General features: G+C 41.3%; 1 protein-coding gene across 1 annotated transcript in view; it reads right to left on the bottom strand.

Moving 5' to 3' along the window:
• The window catches only part of LOC122557541 (sodium- and chloride-dependent neutral and basic amino acid transporter B(0+)-like), an 81,182-nt gene that overhangs the window by 10,215 nt on the left and 50,224 nt on the right, over positions 1-20,743 (bottom strand). The window lies entirely within an intron of this gene.

The raw sequence follows: 20,743 nt of genomic DNA, 5'->3' as shown, positions 1-20,743 counted from the left end.
GGGAGAATGTGCAAACTCCACACAGACAGTCACCCGAGGTTGGAATCGAACCTGGTATTGAGAGGCAGCAGTGCTGACCACTGAGCCACCATGCAGGCCGAGTCATTATTAATTATTTATTACAGCATCATCAAAAGATATAACTGGCATTGCACAGTATGTTTATATGAAACATGTTTTTCACATTAAAAACTCTATGAAAAATGTGCTGTGAGCAAATTATAATTTGAGCAAAAAATACAGTACTGGTAATAGATGTCATAAATAAATAAAAACCAACTCTGAGTCACCTAGACACGTAATATGCTGAAAGTGGTTCACATTATAAATATAAATTGTAGAATTCATTCAAAATTTTTTTCATAAAACATGAAATATGGCTCACATAAAATATAATTCTAAGGCAAAAAGCAGATTTTATATTGGACTACAATGTTAATTGAATGCTTTGAGGTTTTGTGATTATTTCAAAAGTTCACTTTTAAGAGTGAGGGTTCAATCCCCAGGTATTCCACTGCATTATTCAGCTCCAATCCTTGTACAGTATAAATCAAACATCATGGCAGTATGTTGTTCTTCAGAGTTGAGAGTGTAGTGCTGGAAAAGCACAGCAGGTCAGGCAGCATCCCAGGAGCAGGAGAATCAATGTTTCAAGCATAAGCCCTTCATCAGAAATTGTTCTTCAGAGTGTGGTTATCAATTTGGATCTGAGAATTGTCTGGACACCGGAATCATTGAAATGTCAGGTTGATTCATTTCAGAGAGAACTTTAAAGCTGTCTGACCCTTAATACTTTTACCAGTTTACCTGACTGGGAAAACTCAGAGACAAGCTTGTCTTGTACATGAGCCATGTGTCCAAGGATGGAGAAGATGACAAATTCAGCAAATGCGCTTGTAGCAAAATTAACAACACAGACAGACAATGATGGTATCTCTGTAGCAGTCACTATGGAACTTATTGAAGGATGACAATGCTACTAAACTGCCCCAACCCACTGAGACAGAAAAGAACATTTGTGTTGCAACATCTTTCCAGATCTGTTAAATAGAAAATAAAATTAGTGTCTGGAGGGAAATTAAACACAAACTTATTCAAAGGATAAAATGACATTAATCTTGAAAATACTGAGGACTCATATGCTTAATCCATGGTGAACTGACCAAAGTAGCTCCCTCTGGAGAACTATATCTCTATTAAACGGGACGGTCATCATTACTGTCTATCATTTACTGCCAAGTTCCCTCTGAGATGTCTGAAACGTTCTTCCACCAGCGATGCTTTATAGTGACTGACTCAATTTCCAGAAGGTATTTGACAAGGTGTGACACAAAAGGCTGTTGCATAAGATAAAGGTGCTCGGTGTTACAGGCAATGTAATAGCATCGATAGAGGATTAGTTAATTGACAGAAAGCAAACAGTGGGCATAAATGGGTGTTTTTCTGATTGGCAATCCATGGCTAGTGGTGTGTCTCAGGGATCAGTGTTGGGACTGCAATTATTCACAATTTTCAGAGATGATTTGGAGTTGGGGACCAAGTGCAGTGTGTCAAAGTTCACATATGACACTGGGATGGGTAGTAGAGCAAAGTGTGCAGAGAACACTGAGGATTTACTGAGGGATATTAATGGACTAAGTGAATGGCAAGGGTCTGACAATATTGCTAAATGTAACGTCATCCATTTTGAAATGAATAATAGCAAAATGGACTATTATTAAAATGATGAAAAATTGCAGCAGGCTGCAGTGCAGAGGGACCTGTGTGTCCTTGTGAGTGAATCACAAAAAAGTTGGTTTGCAAATGCAGCGGGTAACTAAGAAGGCAAAGAGAATATTGTCCTTCCTTGCTAGGGGGATTGAGTTTAAAAACAGGGAGGTTATACTGCAGCTGTATAGGGTGCTGGTGAGACCACACCTGAAGTACTGTGCACAGGTTTGGTCTCCTTACCTAAGAAAGGATTCATTGGCACTGGCAAAGGTGCAGATGAGGTTCACTAGGTTGATTCCAGAGTTGAGATGGGTTAGCTTATGAAGACAGATTGAGTTAACTGGGGTTGTCATTGGAATTTAGAAGAGTGAGGGGAGATATTATAGAAGCATATAAAATTATGAAGGGAATAGATAGAATAGAAGCAGGGAGGTTGTTTCCACTGGTAGGTGAAATGAGAACGAGGGTGCATAGCGTCAAAATAAGGGGGAGCAGATTTAGAAGTGTGTTGAGGAGGAACTTCTTTACCAAAGGCTTGTGAATCTGTGGAATTCCCTGCCAAGTGGAACAGTCGAGGCTACCTTGTTAAAAAGGCAAAGTTGGATTTCTGAACAGTAAATGGCTGAAGGGTTATGGTGAGTGGACTGTGGAATGTGTGTGGGCTACGATAAGTGGAGCTGAGTCTATGAAATGATCAGCCATGATCTTATTGAATGACGGAGCAGGCTCGATGGGCCAGACGGCCTACTCCTGCTCCTAGTTCTTGTGTTCTTATGTTCTAAACTCATTACTTGCAGCATTCACACCATCCCAGTTTACTTCATACTTTTATTGAAAGCAACACATAAAACCTTTCAGCACAAATAATGATTCATTTTTAAATTGCAGCAATATTACAGCAACCTAAATATTTTAATATCAATAGGTACCATGCAATAGTTGTTACTATCCACTTTAAAACTGCATTGTAATCTGCAGACATGTGTCAAAAGTGGATAAAGAATATAAATGGAAATGAACATTCAATTGCTGTCAGAGAAATTGAGAAACTAATAGTGATCACCATTACCTATTCACAAATGTGGCAGTATCTTTGGATTGAATACAGAATGGAGAAAGTGAGGACTGCAGATGCTAGAGATCAGAGCTTAAAAATGTGTTTCTGGAAAAGTGCAGATCAGGCAGCATCAAAGGAGCAGGAGAATCGACGTTTCGGGCATAAGCCCTTCTTCAGGAATACAGAATTCCAACCATAGGGAAAGATATAAAACAGACTTAAGGGGCAACTTTTTCACGCAGAGGGTGGTACGTGTATGGAATGAGCTGCCAGAGGAAACGGTGGAAGCTAGTAGAATTGCAACATTTAAGTGGCATTCGGATGGGTATATGAATAGGAAGGGTTAGGCGGGATATGGGCCAGGTGCTGGCAGGTGGGACTAGATTGGGTTGGGATAGCTGGTTGGCATGGACGGGTTGGACCGAAGGGTCTGTATCCATGCTGTACATCTCTATGACTCTATGACTTCCTCTGGCAGTTCATTCCACACATGCATCACCCTCGGTGTGAAAAAGTTGCCTCTTAGGTCCCCTCTCACCTATGTCCTCTAGTTCTGGACTCCCCCACTCCAGGGAAAAGACCTTGTCTATTTACCCTATCCATACCCCTCATGATTTTATAAATCTTGATAAGGTAACCCCTCAGCCTCCAATGCTCCAGGGAAAACAGCCCCAGCCTATTCAACCTCTCCCCATAACACAAATCCTCCAACTGTGGCATCCTTGTAAATCTTTTCTGAACCCTTTCAAGTTTCACAACATCCTTCCTTTTGGAGGGAGACTAGAAGTGCACACAATATTCCAAAGGTGGCCTAACCAATGTCCTCATTGGGCACAATGAAGTTCCTGTCCTTATGCTGTGAATTGAATTGACTCGGTGATTTTTTTTGAAAAATATTACATTGAAGTAGGAGAAATTGAGGGCTGCAGATGCTGGAGATCAGAGCTGAAAATGTGTTGCTGGAAAAGCGCAGCAGGTCAGGGCAGCATCCAAGGAGCAGGAGAATCGACGTTTCGGGCATGAGCCCTTCTTCAGGAATCATCCTGCTCCTGCTCCTTGGATGCTGCCTGACCTGCTGCGCTTTTCCAGCAACACATTTTCAGCTCTATTACACTGAAGTAGCATTTTAATGATGTGCCAAGTGTTTATTTACTACCAGTCACAATCTCTGGCACTTAAACTGGTAGGAAGGAGTCACAGCATTGAAGTGACCAACTCAAACTTACATTTCCTTTTCTGCCTCAGTCCTTGCATGGTTTAGTTCAAAATACTATAATCTGACTAGTTAAGGATATAATCTATCACCTTCTAATGTTCACTTCAATGTAGATTCCAGATTTCAGATGTAGATAATGTTTGATTTCCATCTCCCATTTCCAGATACTTGCAGTATCAAGCCTCATTGACACAGAAATGAATAAGGACAGGTCTCAGCAAGAGTGGGCCCTTTCTATTGCCTTGATGCAACAAAATGTGGGCCAATATTTTCTTCATACATCAGTGTGACATGTCACCTGATACTCTTATACCTGAATCAGTTCTAAGATTTCAGAAAGAAAAAGGCATCAAGAAGAAATTCTATTTCATCTCATTCCATGTTGCCATTCTTCATCAAATTCTGTCATCTAACACTTCACAGCCAATGCCCGATTCTTTTGTCCAGTTAATTGCAGGATGATCTAGACCATAAACTAACTCTTTTGAATTCATTACAAGCTCAGTTAAAACTTTGCAATAATTAAATTTAGTTTTCTGACATTTAATAAAGGACTCACAATAAGAAACTGATTTTAAATTGACAATCCCAAGCAAACAGAAAGTAAATGCACTGAGACATGAATCAATTCAACTAAAAATACTAATGAGATTCAATCATAGATATTGCTGCATTTACCTCAGCATCAGCCAGTCTGAAGAAGTCTGACTGGCTTCCGATGTAGAATTCAATTCCTTTAGAAGCTCCCTCCAGGGTAACCCCTCAGATCAGGAGTATGGTCAGAACCACATAAGGGAATGTCGCAGTGAAATAAACCACCTGAGCACAGAGAGAAACTTGTTAGATTTTCCTGTATTACTGATACTACTGAAGAAATTAAAATCTAGGAGCAGTACTAAGACACTTGGCCCGTCAAGCCTGCTCTAACATGGATGAAGATTCTGGCTGATTTTTCATTAATTATAAGTTTATTTTCCTTCCTGATCACCCTGACACATCCTCTGTCCAGAATCTTTGACTCTTGTACGTCAACAATTTGTCAAACTCTGCCTTGAATATATTCAGTCATCCCACCTCTACTACTTGCTGAGGTAGAGAATTTGAAAGATTATCACTGCGCTGAGGGAGAAGGTTCCTCTTCATCTCTGACTTAATTGGAGACATCGTGTTTTGAAACTATTCTAGATTATCCCATGAGGAGAAAAAGCCTGTCAAGACCATTCAGAATCTTAAAATTATTTTTTAGTCTTTAGGCCCAAACTACTCAAGCTTTTTTTTAAAATAAGATAAGCATATAATTTGAAGAATTAACATAGAAGTTCATTGAACTTTCTCCAATACATATAGACCCCTTAAATAAGGACACCCAAACAGTAGCTACTGTAGTTTGTACCAAGACTTGCCCATTTTTATAATCCATTCTCCTTGCAATAAAGACAAGACTATCCAACTAAATGGCAAACTAACAATTTGTCATCAGTGCATCAAAGGGAGCAGAAGACAAACAAGGGAAGAATACTGACGTGGAGGGTACAAAGAGGGGTCACATTTTCATGAGGTTCACAGGGTTTGCATTTTGAGACAGTGATTTGTGAGACCTTGTATAACGTGCTGATTAACAAGTGTTAAGCACAGGGACGTAATAATTGAAATAACAAAATGAAGATAATCATAGACTCATGGAGACAGGCCCTTTGGCCTAAACCAGTCCATGCTAACCCCATTTCCCTGCACTTGGCCCATATCCTTCTAAAGCTTCCCTATTCATGTATTTGTTTAAATGCCTTTTACATGTTGTTAATGTACCCACCTCAACAACTTCCACCGGCAGCTCATTCCATTTGCGTACCACCCTCTGTGTAAAAACGTTGCTCCTCAGGTTCCCTTTTATTCTTTCCCCTCTAATCTTAAACTGATGCCCTCTAGTCCACGATTCCTCAACCCTGGGAAAGAAACTAAATGTATTCACCCTATCCATGCCTCTCTTGATCTGATATACTTCTATGAGGTCCCCCCTTCAGTCTCCTACGCTCAAAAGAAAGAAGTCCGAGCTTGTCCAACCTCTCCCTGTAATTCAGACCATTGAGTCCTGGTAACATCCTTGTTAATTTCTTTTCCCAGTTTAATAACATCCTTGCTAAGGCAATGTGACTGGGACTGAACATAATACTCCAAGTGTGGCCTCACCAACGTCCTGTAGCACTGCAACATAACTTCCCAACTTCTATACTCAATGCCCTGACTGATGAAGGCCAGTGTGCCAAAAGCCTTCTTCACTGCTCTGTCTACCCGTGAATCCACTTTCAGAGAACCATGCACCTGAAGTCCAAGTTCCCTCTGTTCCACTACGCTCTTTAAGGCCTTACCATTCACCATGAAACTCCTACCTTGATTTGACTTTCCAAAATGCAACTCCTCACACTTATCTGTATTAAATTCCATTTTGCCATTCTTCGGCCCATTTCCCCAGCTGATCAAGGTCCTGCTGCAATTTCGGATAACATTCCTCAATGTCCACGATACCTCCTACTATAGTGTCATCTGCAAACTTACTAATCATGTTGAGGTCATTTGGGAGACATGGGTAGAGCAGGGACAGGAATGGTTGTTGCAGGTTCCGGGATTTAGATGTTTCCATAAGAATAGAGAAGATGGTAAAAGAGGGGAAGGTGTGGCATTGTTAGTCAAGGACAGTATTAGGGTGGCAGAAAGGACGTTTGACGACTTATCTACCGGGGTAGTATGGGTTGAGTTAGAAACAGGAAAGGAGAGGTCACCTTGTTGGGAGTTTCCTATAGGCCTCCAAATAGTTCCAGAGATGTAGAGGATAGGATAGCAAAGATGATTCTGGATAGGAGTGAGAGAGACAGAATAGTCGTTATGGGATCTTTAACTTTCCAAATATTGCCTGGAAATACTATGGTTCGATTACTTTAGATGGGCCAGTTTTTGTCCAATGTGTGCAGGAGGGTTTCCTGACATAGTAAGTAGACAGGCCAACAAGAGGTGAAGCCACTTTGGATTTAGTACTGGGTACTTTGGTGATAGTGACCACAATTCGGTTATGTTTACTTTAGCGATGGAAAAGGATAGATATATACTGCAGGGCAAGAATTATAACTGGGGAAAAGGCAATTATGATGCGATTAGGCAAGATTTAGGATGCACAGAATGAGGAAGAAAACTGCAGGGGACAGGCACAATTGAAATGTGGAGCTTATTCAAGGAATAGCTACTGCGTGTCCTTGATAAGTATGTACCTGTCAGGCAGGGAAGAAGTGGTTGAGTCAGGGAGCCATGGTTTACTGCAGAAGTTGAATCTCTTGTCAAGAGGAAGAAGGCGGCTTATGTTAGGATAAGTTGTGAAGGCTCAGTTAGGGCACTTGAGAGTTACAAGACCTAAAGAAAGAATTAAGAAGAGCCAGGAGGGGATATGAGAAGTCATTGGCAGGTAGGATCAAAGAAAACCCTAAAGCTTTCTATAGCTATGTCAGGAATAAAAGAATGACTAGAGTAAGATTAGGGCCAATCAAGGACAGTAGTGGGAAGTTGTGTGTGGAATCAGAATAGGTAGGGGAAATGCTAAATGAATATTTTTTGTTGGTATTAACACCGGAAGAAAATTATTTGTTGTCGAGAAGAATACGGAGGTACAGACTACTAGACTAGATGGGATTGAGCACAGCAGGTCAGGCAGCATCTGAGGAGCAGGAAAATCGACGTTTCGGGCAAAAGCTGATGACCTGCTGTGCTTTTCCAGCACCACTCTAACCTAGATTCTGATTTCCAGCACCCGCAGTCCTCAATGTTGCCTAGATGGGATTGAGGTTCACAAGGAGGAGGTGTTAGCAATTCTGGAAAGTGTGAAAATAGATAAGTCCCCTGGGCCAGATGGGATTTATCTTAGGATTCTCTGGGAGCCAGGGAGGAGATTGCAGAGCCTTTGACTTTGATCTTTATGTTGTTATTGACTACAGGAATAGTGCCAGAAGACTGGAGGATAGCAAATATTGTTCCCTTGTTCGAGAAAGGGATTAAAGACAACCCTGGTAATTACAGACAGGTGAGCCTTACTGTGGTTGTGGGTAAGGGGTTAAAGATAGGATTTATAATCATCTAGAGAGGAATAAGTTGATTAGGGAAAGTCAACATGGTTTTGTGAAGGGTAGGTCGTGCCTCACAAACCTCATTGAGTTCTTTGAGAAAGTGACCAAATAGGTAGATGAGGGTAAAGCAGTTAAAGTTGTGTATGTGGATTTCAGTGGGATGTTTGATAAAGTTCCCCATGGTAAGCTATAGCAGAAAATATGGAGGCATGGAATTGAGGGTTAATTAGCAGTTTGGATCAGAAATCGGCGTTCCCTTGTTCGAGAAAGGGATTAAAGACAACCCTGGTAATTACAGACAGGTGAGCCTTACTGTGGTTGTGGGTAAGGGGTTAAAGATAGGATTTATAATCATCTAGAGAGGAATAAGTTGATTAGGGAAAGTCAACATGGTTTTGTGAAGGGTAGGTCGTGCCTCACAAACCTCATTGAGTTCTTTGAGAAAGTGACCAAATAGGTAGATGAGGGTAAAGCAGTTAAAGTTGTGTATGTGGATTTCAGTAGGATGTTTGATAAAGTTCCCCATGGTAAGCTATAGCAGAAAATATGGAGGCATGGGATTGAGGGTTAATTAGCAGTTTGGATCAGAAATCGGCTAGCTCAAAGAAGACAGGGTGGTGGTTGATGGAAAATATTCATCCTGGAGTTCAGTTACTAGTGGTGTACCACAAGGATCTGTTTTGGGTCCACTGCTGTTTGTCATTTTTATAAATAACCTGGATGAGGACATTGAAGGATGGGTTAGTAAATTTGTGAATGACACTAAGGTCAATAGAGTTGTGAACAGTGCCGAAATATGTTGCAGGTTACAGAGGGACATAGATAAGCTGCAGAGCTGGGCTGAGAGGTGGCAAATGGAGTTTAATGTGGAAAAGGGTGAGGTGATTCACATTGGAAGGAGTAACGGTAATAAATATTACTGGGCTAATGGTAAAATTCTTGGTGGTGTAGATAAGCAGAGAGATCTTGGTGTCCATGTACATAGATCCCTGAAAGTTGCCAGCCAGGTTGATAGGATTGTTAAGAAGGCATACGGTGTGTTATATTTTATTGGCAGAGGGATGAGTTTCAGAGCCATGAGGTCATGTTGCAGTTGTACAAAACTCTGATGTGGCTGCACTTGGAGTATTGCGTGCAGTTCTGGTCACCGCATTACAGGAAGCATGTGGAAGCTTTTGAAAGGGTTCAGAGGCGATTTCCTAGGATGTTGCCTGGAATGGAGGGAAGGTCTTATGAGGAAAGGCTGAGGGACCTGAGGCTATTTTCATTAGAGAGAAGAAGGTTGAGACATGACTTAATTGAGACATGTAAGATAATCAGAGAATTAGATAGGGTTAAAAATGAGAGCCTTTTTCCTTGGATGGTGATAGCTAGCGTGAGGGGACATAGCTTTAAATTGAGGGGGTGATAGATATAGGACAGATGCCAGAGTAGTTTTTTTACTCAGAGAGTAGTAGGGTTGTGGAATGCCCTGCCTGCAACAGTAATAGACTGACCAACTTTAAGGGCATTTAAATGGTCATTGGATAAACATATGGATGATAATGGAATAGTGCAGGATAGATAGGCTTCAGATTGATTTGCAACATTGAGGGCTGAAGGGCTTGTACTGTGCTGTAATGTTCTATGCCTTGTACATTCTCATCCAAACCATTGATAAAGATAACAAACAGTAATGGGCCTGAGACACTCCATTAGACACAGGCCTTCAGTCCGACAAGCATCCTTCCACTACTACCCTCTGCTTCCTACCATCAAGCCAATTGTGTATCCAATTTGCCAGCTTCCCCTCGATTCCATGTGAGCTAACCTTCCAGAGCAGCCTCCCATGTGGAACCTTATCAAAAACCTTCCTGAAATCCATATAGACTGCGTCTACCGCCCTGCTCTCATCAACTTTCCTGGTCACTTCAACAAAGTACTCTAACAAATATTTGAGACATGATATGCCACGCACAAAGCCATGCTGACTATTCCTACTTAAATCCCGTCTTTCCAAATGCACGTACATCTTATCTTTCAGAATCTTCTCAAATAATTTACCTACTCCCGATGTTAGTCTTACTGGTGTATAGTTACCAGGTTTTTCTTTGCAGCCCCTCTTGAACAAGGACACAACATTCACTACCCTCCAGTCTTCCGGGACCTCATTCATGGTTAATGATGCAAAAATATCAGCCATAGACCCTGCAATTTCTTTTCTAACCTTTTCCAATGTTCTTGGCTATATTTGGTTAGGACGGAAATTTATCCACCTTCATACATTCTAATACTCCCAATGCCTCCTCTACTGTGATTTGGACTGTCCCCAAGATATTACGACCAACTTCTCCAAGTTCCCAAGTTTTCAAGTCTTTCTCCACGGTAAAAACAGAGGAGAAATATTCATCGCCAATCTCCTACAGCTCTACACATGCATGTCCATTTTGGCCATAGAGATGTACAGCATGGAAACAGAACCCTTGGTCTTTCGAGTTATTATTTTTCCTTGAATATACTTAAAGAACCGCTTTGGACTTACCCTCATCTTCTCAGCCAAGGCTATCTCATACCCCTTTTGCCCTCCTGATGTCCTTCTTCAGTAAGCTCCTGCATTCCCTGTATAACTCTAGGGATTCCCTTGATCCCAGCTGCCTGTATCTGAGCCATGCTTCCTCCTTTTTTCTGGTCAAAGTCTCAATATCTCTTGTCATCCAAGATTCCCTATTCTTGCCAACCTTCCCCTTCACCCTCACAGGAACATAAAGACTTTGAACTCTAGCTATCTCACTTTTAAAGGCATCCCAGTTGCCAGAGGTCCCTTTGCCTGTAAACAAACTACTCCAATCAACCCCTGCAAGCTGCTGTCTAATTCCATCAAAATCCATCTTGCCACAATTTAGAACTTGAGCCTTAATCAATTAAAGTTAATTACATTTTATTTATTCTGGGAAGAACACAAGTACAATTACTGAGCAGATTTTGACAATGTAACAGAACTAACTAAGCTGCTCCATTAAAATTTGGAAAATTGTCCAAGCATGTCAGACCTGCAAAAAAAGCAGAACAAATACAAACTGACCAAGTAATTCCCCATCAGTACATTCTCAGTCATCAGTGAAGTTTTGGAAGGGATAGTTGATTGGTCTATCAACCGTTCCTTACTCATCAACAGAGAGAGAGAATGAGAGAAAGAGACAGAGAGACAGAGGCAGAGAGAGAGACAGAGAGAGACAGAGAGAGAGAGACAAAGAGACAGAGAGAAAGACAGAGAGAGGGACAGAGAGAGAGAGAGAGAGAGAGACATACAGAGACAGAGACAGAGAGAGAAAGACAGAGAGAAACAGAGAGAGAGACAGAGAGAGAGAGAGAGGGAGACAGAGACAGAGAGAGAAAGACAGGGAGAAACAGAGAGAGAGAGAGAGAGAGAGAGATTCAACTCAGGGTTCCCTGAGAAATGTGCAACTACATTTCCATTCTGACAGCTCTTTCCCACAGCACAGAGCTAGACAGATGAAGGTAAAACATGACCCTTTTTCACAGTAGGCAGATGCTGGCTCCGAGGCAAAAGTGAGGACTGCAGATGCTGGAGATCAGAGTCGAGAATGTGGTGCTGGAAAAGCACAGCAGGTCAGGCAGTATCCGAGGAGCAGGAGAGTCGATGTTTTGGACAAAAGTCCTTCATCAGGAACGCTGTATCCTGTCGTTTTAAGGTTCCTGACAGCGACCTTAATAGCTGCTGTAGTTAATAAGATGAATGTGGTGTTAAGGTACAGGGAGGGGAAGGTGCTAGGCTGAGGGGCAGGTGGGGTGCATATGTGTAGAGTGCAGATATGCAAAGGGACAGCTACATAAGGTGCCATGTGGATAGGAGCAGGGTGTCAGATTGCCAAGTGGATAGGGTGCCAGCTGAGTAGGGGGAGGGTGCCAAGTGGATAAGATGTCATAGTGCAGGATAATCCAGTGTTTAGGGGAGGATGAGATTGATGGGAGAATTTGTTGTGGGGAAAGGGGACAGTCCTGGGGTCAGTTCCAGCAGCAGTGAGACAGGAGAAAGGGGATGGGGCAGGGGGAAAGCCCAGCGCTAACAGTGAGCAGGAGAATGGGTCAGATTTGACAGGGGCAGAGAGCTTGGGGTGATGTCACGTCTCCAGGGGAACTGGGGGTGGGGGAAACTGTATGTTATGTCAGGGTCTGGACACTGTAAAGGGATCTGAGGGAGAAATGGAATTGGATTATGTGAGGTAAGTATGTGATGTGTTTAATTAGTTGTTCAGGCATTAGATCATGCATTTAATAATTCAATTTTTGCTGAGTAACTATTTAACATAATTTAGTCGGTCATGTCATCTTTGAGTATGTTGCCTTATGTTGTCAGGTTTAAATCCTGACTCTGGTTCTTGAGCTTTCCACCAACTGGAAAGGTTTCTGTTTATCTATTCTGTCCAGATTCCTCATGATTTTGAACAGCTTTGCCAAATGTCCTCTCAACTCTTTCATCTTGAAAGAGATCAGCTTTGTCGATCTATCCAGGCATCTGAACCTCAATCTATGGACTATTTCCATCTACAGTCACAGTCTACACAATAGAGATCCTCCACCCCGTCCCCATCCAGTCTGTACGATACCGTCAGGAATCACCCACAGTTCCAGTCTGCACAAGGTGGTTTACTTTCAACGCCGAAGTACTTTGCTCTCTCTTCCAGAAATTTCAAATGACTCATCTCAAGATTGCAAATTTACTGTTGTCAATTCAACCAAAAGCGATCTTTGATAACAACATGATATATCGTGTTCAATAGTATTAATGTGGGAGTTGAAATGAAATTGAAATAAATAAAGCTTTTTAATAATGTAATAAAAACTGAGTTTGTCTTAGATTCAGACAGTATCAAGAAATATATATGAGATGGTACATGTTTGAGAAAGACTCAGAATGAGCTGTCAGAGGAAGTGGTGGAGCCAGGTATAATTACAATATTTAAAAGGCATCTGGATGGGTACATGAGTCATAGAGACATAGACCAGTACAGCATGGAAACAAATGCTTCAGTTCAACTCATCCATGCCGACCAGATATCCTAAATTAATCTAACCCCATTGGCCAGCATTTGACCTATATCCCTCTAAACACCTCCTACACATGTAACCATCCAGATGCCTTTAAATGTTGTAATTGTACCAGCCTCCGCCACTTCCTCCAGCAGCTCATTCCTTACATGTACCACTCTCTGCGTGAAAACATTGTCCCTTTTAAATCTTTCCTCTCTCACCCTAAACCTATACCTCTAGTTTAGGACTCTCCCCTCCCTGGGCTATTCAAACTATCTATACCTCTCATGATTTTATAAACAGTTACCCCTCCGCCTACAAAGCTTCAGGGAAAATAACCCCAAGTTATTCAGCTTCTCTCTATAGCTCAGAATGAACTCCGATATTCAGAGATACTTGATACCAAACAGTAGAGGCAGTCAGCTGTGCATGTTCACTTCTGGGTCAGACAGCTGTGCAGGTTTATTTCTTTGTTTGATTCACTTCCCAAATGGTCACTACCTTTGTCTCTCTTGTTTCTTTTTAAAGTGCTGCTGTTTTGAACTCTTTTGTTTTCCCCCAAAGTTCCAAAACATTGGAACAGCTTATAAAAACAGTAATTACTGCTCCTAGAATTCAAGGAAATCAGCGCCAACACTGAAAATACCTTAAAAAGGAACATCTCTTACAGCTACATTGTTCCCCATCCTCCACCATGAACAGGAAGGGTTTAGAAGAATATGGGCCATATGTTGGCAAATGGCACTAGATTTATTTAGGATATCTGGTCAGCATGATGAGTTGGACCGAAGGGTCTGTTTCTATGCTGTACATCTCTGTGACTCAATAAGAGAAAAAGTTGAGAAAATTATACCTGTACAAAAAACAGACTTCAGCAGAGAAGGGAATCAAAGTGAGACACAGTACTGGCATGTTAGAGAGTTACAAACATTGAACACAGTTATAAAGAACACAGGAAAGAGTTATTGAAAATGTGAAACAGAAAAATGAGACATATAAACAACTTTATGGTTGACCAATAAATTCAGGCGAAAGTGAGGTCTGCAGATGCTGGAGATCAGAGCTGAAAATGTGTTGCTGGAGAAGCGCAGCAGGTCAGGCAGCATCCAGGGAACAGGAGAATCGACGTTTCGGGCATAAGCCCTTCCTGAAGAAGGGCTTATGCCCGAAACTTCGATTCTCCTGTTCCCTGGATGCTGCCTGACCTGCTGTGCTTCTCCAGCAACACATTTTCAGCAATAAATTCAGGCCGCCTACTTGCAGAACATTTCAGAGAACACCTCTGGGATACCTGGACCAACCAACCCAACCACCCCATGGCTCAACATTTCAACTCCCCCTCCCACTCCACCAAGGACATCACCAGACCACAGCAACACAACGGCTGGAGGAGGGGCTCCTCATCTTCTGCCTAGGAAGCCTCCAACCTTAAGGGATAAACTCAGATTTCTCCAGTTTCCTCATTTCCCCTCCCCCCACCTTGTCTCAGTCAAATCCCTTGAACTCAGCACCACCTTCCTAACCTGCAATCTTCTTCCTGACCTCTCTGCCCCCACCCCCACTCCGGCCTATCACCCTCACCTTAACCTCCTTCCACCTATCGCATTTCCAACGCCCCTCCCCCAAGTCCGTCCTCCCTAGCTTTTATCTTAGCCTGCTGGACACACCTTCCTCATTCCTGAAGAAGGGCTCATGGCCGAAACGACGATTCTCCTGCTCCTTGGATGCTGCCTGACCTGCTGCGCTGTTCCAGCAACACAGTTTCAGCAATAAATTCTGACGTTTCAATATTTATTTCTGACTGACTGTCCTGCTATTCCAGTGACTCAGTGCCATGATTCCTGCTGCTGTTTTCTATCCAAGTCTTTCTGCTGTATGGTCACAATGAGGATGGTCACTGAAACTATTATCCATTTCTGTCCCTCATTCAGGAACAATGAACAATGAACAATCGGTGTGTACACTCTCCCCAATAGAATTGAGCACTGTACCTTAGGGGGTCCTGCTGCATGTTACATCTGCTCCCCACCAACTGAAGCACTCTGCCCACGGCAGGGGCATTTGGAAGAACGCAAACAGGTAGTGCAGCCGATAATACTGTTGTACGAAATATTGGCAATTATAATCAGAGAAATCATAGCAATCCCTAAACCTGAAAACAGAAGAAAGAACATGGGGAGACTGTTTTGTGAATTACTGCTTTCAAATAAAGTATTTGGCATGGGTTTGGCTGGTCATTGAGTCAAATTGGATTTTCTTTCAGTGGGCACAGTACAGAGCAGGGAGACTGTCCTGGCTGACCACACCTTTCAGGACATATCTGTTGCGTTTGGTCAGTTATTGGCTGCTTCAACATTCAGTGTCCAACAGTACAGATTTGTATTAAACTAGACATGTTGATTACATTTTTATTTAAGTCTAGTTTACAAGAATGATGATCCATGTCTTCACCCTTAGACCCCTTCTCACTAATTCTAGGACATCATCATCATTGTGAGTGGTGATACTCGCACATTCCCAGTCTTGGTAATAAATAGCATATACAGCACCTCAATGTGCATGGCAGATCAGAGTGCAGACATCATATTAGCAAGTCCAGCTTAAACCTTCTTTAGATAAGGAAAATTTAACTATATTTTAACAAGAAGTCAGCACTTACTTATGTGCTACTTATTTAAGTTTGCTGTGACGGTTGCGATAAATAAACCTTAACCTTGTAACATTGGCACAGCTTTCCACACTCCAATAGGTCTGAGGCTAACAAACTGCCCAAAGGAACATTCCAAAAACAACACTGGGATCCCAATGAGTGCCAGGATAAGAGTGTCGGGAATAAAGAATGCACCTGGAAAATAGAGGAGAAGATTACGTTGTGGATAAAATCATACGTTCAAGCTGAAACTCCATGTTTACACTTTGTGAGTTAGGTTAAAATGAATCCTGAAATCTTTGTAATTGCATGCTTTGTCTATCTGACTATGTATCTAGCAGTCTATCCAGATGGTTAACTTTCAGGTGTGGGTTTTAGGGTTGACTACATACATGAAGTTGTAGTCAAATTCCCACTTTGTGAATTTCACCCTCTCACTGAATGAAACATCTTTTCATGTCACTTTATGCAATCATGTAATGACATTTTCTAGACAGTCATCTTTTGTTTCCATCAATCTAATTATGTGGGTTTTAAAGAGGCTCTGATTTGAGCAGGTTTGCTGATAATATACAATCCTCAACCCAGAGCCTGAGGACACTGTTATTCAGAAGGATTTCACACAGTGTGCATAAATGCATTCTAAACAATGTGGCTTTGAAATATACAGTGTTAAAATTTCTAGGGTGGCACAGTGGCTCAGTGGTTAGCACTGCTGCCTCACAGCGCCAGAGACCCGACTTCGATTCCACAGTCTCCCATGTCTGCGTGAGTTTCCTTCGAGTGCTCCGGTTTCCTCCCACAGTCCAAAAATGTGCAGGTTAGGTGAGCTGCTAAACTTTCCATAGTGTTCAGGGATGTGCAGGCTAGGTGGATTCGTCTGGGGGAATGTAGGGGAATGGGTCTGGGTGATTTACCCTTTGGAGGGTGAGTGTGCTGAAAATGTGTTGCTGGAAAAGTGCAGCAGGTCAGGCAGCATCCAAGGTGCAGGAAAATTGGCGTTTCAGGATTCCTGAAGAAGGGCTCATGCCCAAAACGTCGATTCTCCTGCTCCTTGGATGCTGCCTGACCTGCTGCGCTTTTCCAGCAACACATTTTCAGCTCTGATCTCCAGCATCTGCAATCCTCACTTTCTCCTAGGAGGGTGAGTGTGGACTTGTTGAGCCAAATGGTCTGTTTCCATGCTGTAGGGATTCTATGATGATTTCATTTCTTCATATATTCTGAATTAATGAATGAACCATTTACTTTGGTTTATAAATAGCATCTATTTGATGCATCACAATTGCTAATTCTAAACTGTTACCTTGACACATCTCCCAATTCGTAAGTAAATAAAATACAAATTTGTTAGCTATGGGATTGAATTCACTATTTCATATCAGGATTGTTTAACCCCACATGATTTACTGTATTATTTTTAATGCAACAAATATTTGCTATTTCCTGAACTTCTACGTTCTGTAAAAATCAATTAATTAATCCATTTAGTTCTGCCTTTCTCACTCTCCGATATTTACATTTGTCTACAGTACTCCGCTTCTGTAAGCTAGGTAAGGGAATCTCCAGGTATTGTCAAAACCCACTGCATTACCAATCATTGAGAGCAAGTAGTCAGTCTTTGAGGGCCAGTTACCCCACTCCACATCCCCATCTCTCATGGCACCATGTTCATTGGCAGTGTCCTGGAGGAAAGAATGGAAATGGTAAGCTCAGACATTAATCTTTCTCGGACTAGAACGCAAGTCCATACAGTCACCACTCACCACAACTTCAGGAAAATTGTGTTGTTCTCCATTTAGCAGCAATATCTGTCAGGTTAGAAACAGTGAGAAATCTACAAAGAGTCCATAATTCACAACAACCAAAATCTCCACATCAACAGTACCTCCCATACATGAGTTTTTACAGTTTTGTTTTGTTGCAATACTCACCATGACTATTGTAGGGTTTCGTTGATTGCCATTCTGTGAGCACCCTGATAAAGGCAGTTCCCTCTGGTCCATTTTCAGACATCAATGAACTATTCTTCCAAGAACTGGATGTGAACACTCCTTTTGACAAAAAGTCCTTCACCTTCTCATTAATTAATGACTCTCGTCCAGTCAGAAATTAGCCTCTTACACTGTTTCACAAGGTGTGTATCTTTGTTTAAGGTATCTCTACTTCAGAAACAGGTCTATCATCTACTGCTGCCCAAGTTCATTTTACACAATATATTATAATGGATTTCAAAAATATGGCTAGATGTTTGGAAAAATGTACTTTGATTTGGGAAAACACAATTGCTTCACAATTGATCTGGAAGTCCCATCACCATTTCCATCACCGGGCATTTTAACAGATCCAAGAATATAAAGAAGATGGCAAACCCTTCCTGAGAGGTAGGTGGCACTACTGGAGAAGTGGGCATTCAGATATTTTGGAGATTTCATGGAGGTGACTGAGGAAATTTGAAAGCCACCCAAAATCACTCCTCTGAGTGGAAAGATGAACCAAGTGTTGGAGGTAGGAAGATTATATAAAGTAATAAAGTTGTGTTGCCTTCTTTCGCATTCGATCATGAAATATTTTAGGCTGAATTATAACTGTGCTTACTAAAGTGAGGGGGAATAGTTCTATGGGATGTATAAGGTAATTCTGTTACCTCTGACAACCACCAAGTCTTCAAGAGAAAGACCAGCATTTTAATAGCCAAAAAACTCTTCATTTGCATTGGTGTAGGTTATCGATAGGACAAAGCAATATTCTACATTGTGTAATTATAAAGGGCTAACCCAGTGTGAGATCCAGAGCTAATTATTTAGGGACTCCCATTGCTTTTGTATGTTATTTACTGATCAGCTCATCCATCTGTTTGGCTCTTTGGATGCTTTATTGGCTGTCGCGCAAAAAAAAGGGTTTGAAAGTACAATTTTTTTTCTTGTCATAGGAGATTTGGTTTTATGGATTTGACAGATTTGAAATGTTGAAGATATCAATGGTCTTTAAGCATTTAGTTTAGCAATAGCTACTAACTTTAGCTGATTTGTGAGCTACTGAAGAAACATATAAAATTCAAAAGAAATGCGATTGCTGTAAATTAGAATCAAAAACAGAAGTTGCTGGAAGAAATGTATAACTTCCCATATGATTATTCAAGTGATGTAACATTTATATTAACAGATTCTTGAGATTTTCAATAACATACAATTATTGCTCTTGCGGTTCCTGTTTATAAAGTGGACGTCAGATTATAAGTTTTACAACAAATCTATCTCTCTCACTCACTCTCTAGTAGCAGATATTATATCCCCATTCTGTCTGTTAATGTATTCTGATTTTGTAACTATGGAAACAGCATATCTGTAAAGTTAGGCCAGAAGTCGGGTTAATTTCACACATTCTTAAATGCAGTGGAAGTGGGGATTTTATGCAAGACAGGCAATCTCACAAGTACACAAGGAGAGACCAAATAGGAAAGGATAAGGAGATTATCCAATTAGCCACAATTGGAGTACAAAACAATGGAAGAATGCCAGTTTATCGATATAGTCATTTTGAAAATAGTGTTTGAAAGTCGAAAGCTGGAGTTAGCGCCCTGTAATTCCTTCAAACCTCTTCAGAGAATACTATTAAAATGTAATTTTTTTATGTTTTGATTTTTAAAGAAATGTTGATTACCTACAGAGACAAAAATGTTGGTTGGTGGATGCTTTTCATCAGCCAAAGAAGTTTTCCTTGTAGCTCTAATTTACGTGCTTTATTATTGCCAATGTTTTATGATGCAGAGGTTCCCCTTAATCCCCTTGCTATTTCAAAATAATCTGGTTCAAAAACAGCTGGGTTCTGTTATGCCAAAGTCATGTGACACTGTGACTTTGGAGATGTGGGGGCAATAATTACAATTGAGGCAAAAGTTTGAATTGCTGAGGTTAAGTGGAAAGTTATGAACTCACCTTCTTAGCAACAGTGGTAATTTGTAATTCTATCATGTGGGATTTTATCGTGGGGACAGTTTGCCTCTATGGTAGCCTGTTTCACAATTTGCCTTCCAGTCCCATTGGGGGGGCATGAAACATTGACTGTCTGGCTGAATTTGACTTCTGAGAAGCTTATGGAAAGTTACTGCTAAGTCTACTCACATGCTTTTCTAAATTAATCTCCATACAAATCTACTCAACTTTTTTTTTATTAATCCATTCATGACAATTAGTAAACTTAACTTCAGTCAGAGAATTCACTTATGGCAATGAAGAATTATTCTGACGATTCTCAAAATGGGATTGGATCTTTTAAACAGTTCATTTTGACATTGATTTGCCTTTGACTCTGTCTCATGTTTGTTGTTGTGGGAGGCAGTAGGACCGATTCCAGACTATTCCATCCACAAAGACATGAGAGTTACACCTAATGGTAGTGCAGGATGAAGGTGGGATCATGACCCCATGATAAATCCCAACTTCAGTGTCTAGTCTCCAGTTGGGAAAACTCCTACCTGTTCCAGGTCCACCATCTGGAACTTATCCTAACTCATCTCAGCAAACCTAATGATGAAGGGGTGTGACAAAATTTTGCACGAGTATTTATACTGGATTCCTGTAATCAAGAAAACTACCATCAATTACTTTGGGGTCAGGAAGGGGCCTGATTCAGAATTCCCAGCCAATGAAAATGGGAAGTCAATTAGGCTCTTAACGTGTCAAATTTTACCAGGATTTCGTCCTGGTTCTGGATTTTTTTTGGGAATCCCTTGCCTTTTGCTAACAGGCTTGTGTGGGGTTCCCTCAATGACAAGACACTGTGTGAGATTTGAGAGAGCTAACATCAGGATGGGAAACTGTGCTGACCTTGCCTTTGTTCTGCAAGGTCTCACAGCTTGTATGCAGTATACTTTTAAGAGACATGCTCATGATGTCATCAGTGTGACTCAAAGGTGTAAAGGTCTCAAATTCCACTTTAACTGGGGCCTTGTGAAACTGATGCAAGTGTGT

This window comes from Chiloscyllium plagiosum, chromosome 15, assembly GCF_004010195.1.
Source record: "Chiloscyllium plagiosum isolate BGI_BamShark_2017 chromosome 15, ASM401019v2, whole genome shotgun sequence".
NCBI classification, from domain to species: domain Eukaryota; kingdom Metazoa; phylum Chordata; class Chondrichthyes; order Orectolobiformes; family Hemiscylliidae; genus Chiloscyllium; species Chiloscyllium plagiosum.
The sequence above is the reverse complement of the archived record's forward strand: the minus strand, read 5'-3'. Positions and strand labels throughout refer to the sequence as shown.